Source organism: Idiotropiscis lumnitzeri, chromosome 20 (assembly GCF_059441095.1).
Source record: "Idiotropiscis lumnitzeri isolate Australia: NSW breed Sydney's pygmy pipehorse chromosome 20, RoL_Ilum_1.0, whole genome shotgun sequence".
Classification (NCBI taxonomy): Eukaryota; Metazoa; Chordata; class Actinopteri; order Syngnathiformes; family Syngnathidae; genus Idiotropiscis; species Idiotropiscis lumnitzeri.
In genome coordinates this window covers 1,602,893-1,612,375 of record NC_142410.1, presented here as the reverse complement: position 1 = coordinate 1,612,375, position 9,483 = coordinate 1,602,893, and positions in this window count along the sequence as shown.

The following is a 9,483-nucleotide window of genomic DNA, read 5'->3' as shown; positions in this document are numbered from 1 at the left end:
CTTTTCCCAGATGTTCGCTGGGCTAGGCTGTAGCTTCCACAATCAGGATAATATCTTTAATGTACAGACATTTTCTCCAAAAGTGATACAAGTGGAATATACAAAAACACTGTTCAAGAAAACAAAGAATTCTACAACAGTGAGTTTTTTGTTGTCAAATAATGCACATAGCAGAATATGTATATAATATAGCCCTTTACATTACTTGTCACACATGTACTCCTGAGAGGCAAAACCTCTGATTGCACCCCTGGTAAATAAAGCCTGACATGTCATTTGCTCAAGATAGAGCTTTCTTCTGTACCGGTGTAGTTTGAATGTGCAAAGCATCAGCCAAAAAGATTTTTTTGTGAGGTAAATTGCATCCAAATCAGAGGAAACGGCAGCAGTAATTTACATTTAAACAGCTAAGTTAATTCAGAACTAGTCATAGATCACATGCTGATTGAGGGACCAGCTAATTAATTCCCTCTTCTACTTGGATTCATGACAAAAATGTACTCTTTGGTTGTAAAATGGATAACGTGCTGCAACCCAAACAGACATTGAGCAAGTGATAGAGAGTGGTTTAGTGATATATTTAAACACTCAATAAAGAAAAAACAAATATGTCTCATAATTTTTCTACACAACAGACAAGATGGTGGTCGAAAACCCTTCCATGTTTGAATGATTGGCAAGTAATAAAATGATGTTTAAAAAGATTATATCGGAAAAAAATTAAGCACTTTATAAAGATAAAGATAAAGATGTCCTTTAATAGTCCCACAATGGGGAAATTTGCAGTATTCCAGTAGCAAAGATATAGATCACACAGAGGCGGCGGGGTTATGTAGCCGTTAATGTATAACATTAGCAGCAGACATTCATAAAAAGAATGCAAATATACACAGTATATACACAAATCCCCATGTATATACACACTTACGTCCCACAACAAATACAAGTGTAAGGAAACACTCCTAATGTCTGTCCATGGTACAGAGGGGAAATAAATAAAAATGCTGCAATGATAAAAAAATACTGCAATGATGGAAAATACTGCAATGATAAAAAAAAAATACTGCAATGATGGAAAATACTGCAGTGATAAAAATACTGCAATGGCAAAAGTACTGTAATGGTAAAAGTACTGCAATGATAAAAAATACTGCAATGATAAAAATACTGCAATGACAAAAGTACTGTAATGATAAGAATACTGCAATGGTGAACAAAATACAGCATTGGTCACTATTTAAGTACAGCATTGGATAAAGCACAGTAGTAGTGTGTATTGCATTCTAGGACTACACAATTGCACTAATGCCCGCCCGTTTGTAGGCCTGACCCAATGTTCTTGTTAAAAAGTCTGACAGCAGCCGACAGGAAGGAGCGGCGAAATCTCTCTTTGGGACAGCGAGGGTGTAACAGTCTATCACTGAAGGAGCTGTGGAGTGTTCTAAGAGTGTCATTGAGTGGGTGGGCTGGGTTGTCCAGAATTGATGACAGTTTTGCCGTCATCCTCGTGCCCCCCACTGAGTCCACAGAGTCCAGGGAGCAGCCCAGGACAGAACTGGCCCTCCTCACTAGTTTGTCCAGTCTCTTTTTGTCCCGGCCCGAGATGCCTCCTGCCCAGGAGACCACTCCCTAGAAAATGACCGGTGAAACCACCGAGTCATAGAAGTTCCTCACGAGTGTTCCCCGAATGCCAAAGGACCTCAGCCTCCTGAGTAGGAAGAGTCTGCTCTGACCCTTCCTATAGAGGGCATCTGTGTTGTCGCTCCAGTCCAGTTTATTGTTTAGATGAACACCCAGGTACTTGTAAGTTGAGACCCTCTCAACGTCTGTTCCCTGGATATTCACTGGTGTAGGTGGAGATGGCCGACACTTGCAGAAATCCACCACCAGCTGGGATTTCCCAGCGTTGATTTGGAGACGGTTCTGCTGACACCAGTCCACAAAACCCTGAGTAACCCCTCTGTACTCCCGATCGTCTCCGTCAGTGATGAGGCTGACAAGCGCTGAGTCATCAGAGAACTTTTGCAGGTGACAGGTGGAGGAATTGTATTTGTAGTCTGAGGTGTAGAGGGTGAACAGGAAGGGAGCCAGAACAGTTCCCTGCGGCACTCCCGTGCTGCAGAGGAGCACGTCAGACACACAGTCCTGTGTTCTCACGTACTGTGGCCGGTTTGTGAGGTAGTCGTGGATCCATGTGATGAAGTGGAGGGCCACTCCCTCCTGCTCCAGCTTGTCTCCCAATAGGGTGGGCTGGATGGTGTTGAAAGCACTGGAGAAATCAAAGAACATGATCCTCACAGTGCTCCCCGCCTTCTCCAGGTGGGAGAGTGAAGTGTGGAGCAGGTACATGATGGCATCATCCAGACTGATGCCAAAGTGACTTGAACTGAATAAAAACACTCTGGGCTAAGGAAACGTAACCATGGACTATAGATGACTGGATGAAAGTTAGACTGAGTAATGAATCTGAATCGTGAATCTGCGTTGAGCAAGGTGATGATGCTGGAAATTTTGTTGGAGTCGATCCAATTAGATTTACGGTATGAAGATGACTGCCTGAAGAAAACATGCACATTTCCACAGTAATTGATAATACGGGACTGCGTGGCAGTTAAAAAGCACTGAGGAGTTGGTTGGAGTTGATGACATCTTTTTAAAAGATGATTATGCATCTAGCAATACAGCAAAAATAGAAAAAAAGTTAAAATAAGAAAGACACATGGCCTACAAATAGTACAGATCACAACCCAATTGAAAGAGAAAGTTGACGAAAATGGTGCATGACAAGGCTCTCACTTGCAAAGCTGATCTGGCAAAAGCATAGAAACTCAGAGAGCTGAAGAGTACTGTGAGAGACTGCAAGCTGTTATAAAAGCCAGAGGTGGCGCAACAAAGTACAGTTTTGTTTTTTGTTTTTAATTTTTTTTAATAAAAAAAATATTTTTTTTATTTTTAAATGTATTTTAAAATCAACCAACCCATCTTGCCAACTGGTGAGATGGTGCTCTGGTGACTGGGCTGAAATAAACCCATTTGGGTTCTTTTTTACCCATCTATTTCTAGTATGTATCAGCACCCCCGAGCGAACTCTAGACAAGAAGCTGTATGTACATGAAATTCACCTTGTGTAGTCATACCACTACCCTCATTGCAAACTGAAAAGCTTGAAATCCTCAGACCAACAGAACAGAATTTCCAGGTGGGGTACAATTCCAGGCAGCGAGCTGCCTGAAACAGCCCCCCCTAGCTAACTCTGGCTAGGAAATCTCATGTTCCCATGTTCAAATGCAAAGGCCATGTACACACAAGAAAGAAGATGTTTTTTTTTAATCCCTTGGGGGAATTGCAAATAAACATTAAGCAGTGCAAAGATGTGACTAGGTAAGTTAGTTCATAAAATTACGTTTCCTGAAACAGTTTTATTGACACTATGATGTCAGACAGAAACTACTCATGAGTTGTAAAATTATGATGGTGCTATACTTTTCACAGACATTGTTTCCATATCTCAAGGCATTTATGTGGGGGAAAAAGGCTGCTACGTGTCAAAGCAGCCATTCCGAACCATCCTTCATGCATGCCAGCATGATGGCATATCTTGTGGTGTCCCGGCCTTGAAAGTAAGTGACAAATATATTACTTCAGCAACGGGGACAGGACACCTTCTGAGTCAAGAACAATTTTAAAAGAAAATCATGACCTGTACCATAACCATAACACCGACCTATTTACCTCTTGTCAAGTACAGTGAACCCTCGCTACTTCGCGGTTCACCTTTCGCGGGTTCAGTGCTTCGCGGGTCTAAAAAATATTCGGGGGCATTGTAGTTTCGCCGAGCAGCACGACGGGGCGCTGGAGCGGTTAGACGGCCGGCGTGCGCCGAAGAAGAGCGTGGGCGAAGAGGAGAGTGGACGAAGAAGAGCACGTTCCCCCGGGCACGATCCGGGGCGTTGTTTCGCGCGGTTCGGACCGTACGAGAGCTCCGGAGGAGGCCGGCCGGCGTGTGTGACAGTTACGCCGAATAGGAGCACCTTCCCCGGGCACGGGCGGTGTCAAGCGGCCCCTAAGTTTAACCGAATGGAAGCTCCGGAGGAGGAAGGCATGCTCGCGTCACAGTTAAGCCGAATAGGAGCACCTTTCCTGGGCACGGGCGGTGTCAAGCGGCCCCTAAGTTTAACCGAATGGAAGCTCCGGAGGAGGAGGGCATGCTCGCGTCACAGTTAAGCCGAATAGGAGCACCTTCCCTGGGCACGGGCGGTGTCAAGCGGCCCCTAAGTTTAACCGAATGGAAGCTCCGGAGGAGGAGGGCATGCTCGCGTCACAGTTAAGCCGAATAGGAGCACATTCCCTGGGCACGGGCGGTGTCAAGCGGCCCCTAAGTTTAACCGAATGGAAGCTCCGGAGGAGGAGGGCATGCTCGCGTCACAGTTAAGCCGAATAGGAGCATCTTCCCTGGGCACGGGCGGTGTCAAGCGGCCCCTAAGTTTAACCGAATGGAAGCTCCGGCGGAGGAGGGCATGCTCGCGTCACAGTTAAGCCGAATAGGAGCACCTTCCCTGGGCACGGGCGGTGTCAAGCGGCCCCTAAGTTTAACCGAATGGAAGCTCCGGAGGAGGAGGGCATGCTCGCGTCACAGTTAAGCCGAATAGGAGCACCTTCCCCGGGCACGGGCGGGGCGAAATGAAACCGAGTTCAACCGAACGGAGACACGCTTCGGGGGAGCAGGTCCGGTGTGCGTGACAATTAAGCCGGAGAGGAGCACCTCTTCCGCCCGGGCACGAGCGGAGCGCGAGGCTGTCAGTTATGAATGAATAAATAAATAAATGAAGAATGCCACCTTTCATTTCACAGGGCACACCGGACGGCGTACCAGCAGGTAAAAGTCGAAGTAATTAAATAAATACAAAAAGAAGTAATTGAATAAATACAAAAATAATGGCTGGGGAATAAAAAAAATAATAAGTTTTAATAATAATTTTTTTTTTTTTTGTTATAACATGAATTTCACTCTCTCTCTCTACCCGTATATATATATATATATATATATATATATATATTTTTTTTTTTTTTTTTTTTTTTTTTTTCTTTTTTTTTAAGCATTTTTGAAGGTGCGCCGCTACTTCGCACTTTTTTTTTTTAAGCATTTTTGAAGGTGCGCCGCTACTTCGCGGATTTTCAGTTTTCGCGGGTGGTCTCGGTCCCCATTAACCGCGATAACCGAGGGTTCACTGTAATCAACTTGAACTTAAGTGTTGCTTTTTATTTAAATTATTATTTTTTAATGTCATTGCATGTTTGTCATGGCGGCACGGTGGCCCGACTGGTTAGCACGATGGCCTCACAGTGAGAGACCGCATCGGGCGTGGGTTCAATCCTGGCTCCGGCCATCCTGTGTGGAGTTTACATGTTCTCCCCGTGCTTGCGTGGGTTTCCTCCGGCTACTCCAGTTTCCTCCCATATTCCAAAAACATGCATGGCACGTCGATTGAACACTCTAAATTGCCCCTAGGTATGAGTGTGAGCGTGGATGGTTGTTGGTCTCAGTGTGCCCTGCAATTGGCTGGCAACCAGTTCAGGGTGTCCCCGCCAACTTCCAGAAGATAGCTGGGATAGGCTCCAACACTTCCCGCGACCCTAGTGAGGAGAAGCGTTACAGAAAATGGATGGATGGATGCATGTTTCTCATGGTTTAACATTGATTTTGCCATCATGTTGTCACACCCGTGGTGAATGCATGTTGTGTTTGCTTGGCTGCTTCCTGTTTTATTTTGAAAGACTGACTCTCCCCTCATTTCAGGTCACTTGCTTTTCACTTGCGCCACGCTCATTGCTCCCACCTGTTGCCCCTTACTCTCTGATTTCCAATTCCCTTACCGAATTCAGAGAGGCTCTTCGTAAAACCATTAACCCCACTGCAGATGAAAGGGAGCATGTAATGGAGCTGAGCGGACTGAGGCAAGGGAAGGAGTCTGGCTATGTCTATGCCATTCACTTCAGAACTCTGGCAGCTGAGAGTGGACAGAATGCCACGGCTCTTTAGGATGTCTTTTAGAAGGGGCTGGTGGGCCCCCTTCAAGAACGTCTGCTGCCATTGCACTAACCTGCAGATCTGGACTCTCTCACTGCCTTAACCATTCGAACAGACAACCAACTTCAGGAGTTGCGGATCCTCCAAGAGAGACATCAGCAAAGGCCGACTAGCCTGCAACATTTCCAGTCCTCAGTTTACCTTCCAGTCCTCCAATCGGCGGCGGGGTCTGCATGCAGTAGAGGAGGAACCGATGCATGTGGGTGCAACTCTGCTCACCCTGGCTGAATGCGAGTGTTGTCTCAAGGGAGGGCGGTGCTTTTACTTTGGAGAATCTGGATATCTTGTGGCCGTCTGCTAGGGCTGGGTGATAAACCGAAAATTTACCGTTACCGAAATTTAATGCATTGACCGACATCATTTTGCCCATGTCGGTAAATTCGGTTTTTAAAAAAAAAAGAAGTGTTTTCTGTCTGCGGCTATGTTCATGCCCCTTTAAGACGGCTACAGCGGCTGTAGTCACGTGACTCCCCCCAGCTGAACAAAAAAAGAAAACAGACGATGCGGTCGTAGCTGGCGATTCAAACCAAGAAGCGGCTGACACGGCTGAAGACGAAGTAACGTTAGTTGAAGTTGTTCCTGTTGCGCTTGTCCTGAAAAGAAATTCGACATCTGTCGTTTGGGAATGTTTTGGGTTCCATAAAGACGATGTTTGAGCAAAAGAACACGAACTGCAAAGTGTGTCATAAGCACCCAAAACAGCGCGTCCAACCTTTTCTTCTTCACCACCCACAAGACAACCATGCTGTGCTGAAAGTTCAAAGTGAGAAGCAAGGTTCGACCAGTGACAACAGCCCATAATGGAGGCGACATCATACGTGAGAACGTCTAGGAGGTGGACGCGATAGCCTAGCACATAGCTAAAGATTTAGCTCCTCTAGTTACCGTGGAGCGCACAGGATTTAAACACCTCATGAAAGTAGCTGACAAAAGGTACGCAAATATTTGTTGCAAACCGTACTTTCCAATATGGACAACATCGGGACGGGAGCTTAGACATGTCAAGCATTTTGCATCCACATCCGACTTGTGGTCGAGTCGCAACATGGATCCCTGTTTGAGCCTGACTGTGCAGAGATGACAAGTGGCGACTGCGCACCAGAGTACTCGAGACGGCACATTTTCCCAATGATGCACACTTGTTTATTTGCATTGACTTTTTTCCCATTTTATTTAGCATTTTATTTGCCGACCACACTAGCTCCTTTGCACATGGCATTATTTATATTGTTTACAAGAGACCGTCACACAAATCTAGGCCTTTGCACATGGCATTCCAGCACCTTGGCGCAATCTATTTGCAGAAAAGATTTTGTGAGAGGTACTCCTTGTCTCCTGTTCTTTGTGACACTGTTCAAGTCATGCAAAGCAAGCTATTTGCAATGTTTATACAAATTATATTTGTAATTTTATTTTTCATTGAAAGTAAGGTGTACCAGTTGGTCAATAAAAAACAGTTAATATGCATTTCCTGCATTTATTTTGATTTTGGTCCACGGGCAGAAATTTATCGTGTATTTATCGTTATCGAGGTAAAATTGCTTAATTTATCGTGATATTGATTTTAGGTCATATCGCCTAGCCCTACCGTCTGCCCAGCCAGAGCAACAAGTGTGATGAGCCAATTCACTTTCTCTGCTTTGCCTTTGAGCAGTTTGACGCTTGTCAACATAAGACACCAAGCCACCATCACATAATTGAAGGCTTTAATTGACTCTGTGGCTGGTGAGAGTTTAATGGACTGGGGGCTATCCGAGAAGGTGAAATTATTAAACAGAAGTTATCACGCTACCCGTCAAGGCTATTACTCTTAATGGTGATGTTTCATTCACTATAACGCATGGCACAGTACCTATAGACAATTACAATGTTCTAATTTTACCTGTAACAATTCCCTGCGCACACTCTGGTGCTGAGGTATCTGTGGCTCAGAAGCCGCAAACTTAACGAAAACTGGCCTACCGGGGAGATTATGTGTTGGGGTAAAGACTGTGGGAGCAAGTGTCTACAAGATTCTCTTGGGGTCTACCACCATTTTAAGTACTATCCCTGATCATCCTGTTACAGAGCCCCAGTACTCTGACCTAACATCAGTGCCAACCTGCTACCACCATCTCAAAGAGGTTTTTAATGTAGCCAAGACTACATCACTCCAACCACATAGACCAGATGACTGTGCAATTGATCTTATTTCAGGATCCAACATTCCCAAGGGGGCGACTATACTCTGTGTTGAGAACTGAATGACAGGACATGAAGAACGACATTGAGTTGTTGTTGTTGAATCATCTCAGGCGCCTGAGGATATCCTTCAGAAGCGCTAGACTGCCACGAGGTAGACGGGCGAGCTCGTCCATCGATTGGCCTTGCTGCCGTTGGTAGCGTTTGATCTGTAAGGCGGGACACCTTAGCCAGAGGTGCTCCGCAGTCTCCTCCTCCTCGTTGCATAGTCTGCAGTTTGGGTCCTCCGTCTGGTTCGTTAGATGTTGCCACCTTCGGAGGGATGGATGGTGGCCGCTTCGAAACCGCACAAGGTCCGTGACGTCGGCTTTTGATAACTCGGCCTCCTTTTGTTCGTCCGGAGCTTTTTTGTAGACTTCCTTTATCCGTGGGTGCTCTATTGGTGGCGGTCGGCATTCCCTTCGTATGAGGGCACGGCGTGTTGCGATGTCTGCTGTAATTGGGGGTTGTGGCAGGGATGAGCCGAGTTTTGCTTGGGCATCGGCTAACTTGTTGCCAGGCAGGTTGCAATGGCCGGGGACCCATATCACCAGGAGGCCTTTGTCTTTTGAGATGGACGCGGCTTTTTGCTGGAGTGTGATGATTTCTGGGTCTGTGGGGAAGGGGTTGTTGATGGCTGTGACGAGTGACTTGCAGTCGCAGATAATTGTTGCGGACGACCAAGAGGTGGTTGTTAACCAGCGCAGAGCTTCAGTTAGGGCGGCTCTCTCCGATTGGAAGGAACTGCTATGACATCCCGTGGGGGCATGCCATTCGTGTACAACTCTATCTTTGGCCATGACGACAAGTCCAGCACCGCCATTCGTGGTGTCCTCGTGGGTTGAACCGTCCGTGTATAATTGGAAGTCGGGTGTAGGGAGTGCGGCAATGGTATCTGTGGCGGCTTGTAGTTGTTGCTCGGGGGGCATCGTCTTGAATGCAGGAGTAAAAATGGTGTCTATTGAGGGTGGGAGCTCCCATGGGGGTTGGTAGTGCCGTTTGTCGGGGGTATTTGGGCGTTAATGCCGAGACGGGTGAGGGTGGGCAGGTTCAGGTGCCGCCAATAAGCCTTTTTGAGTCGATGGTGGGTGGGAAGATGAAGGAGCTGGTTGCGGGCATCTGTCGCTGGGAGGTGCGCCCAGTCGTCCGCTTTAATAAGGGAGGAGGCTTGAAGC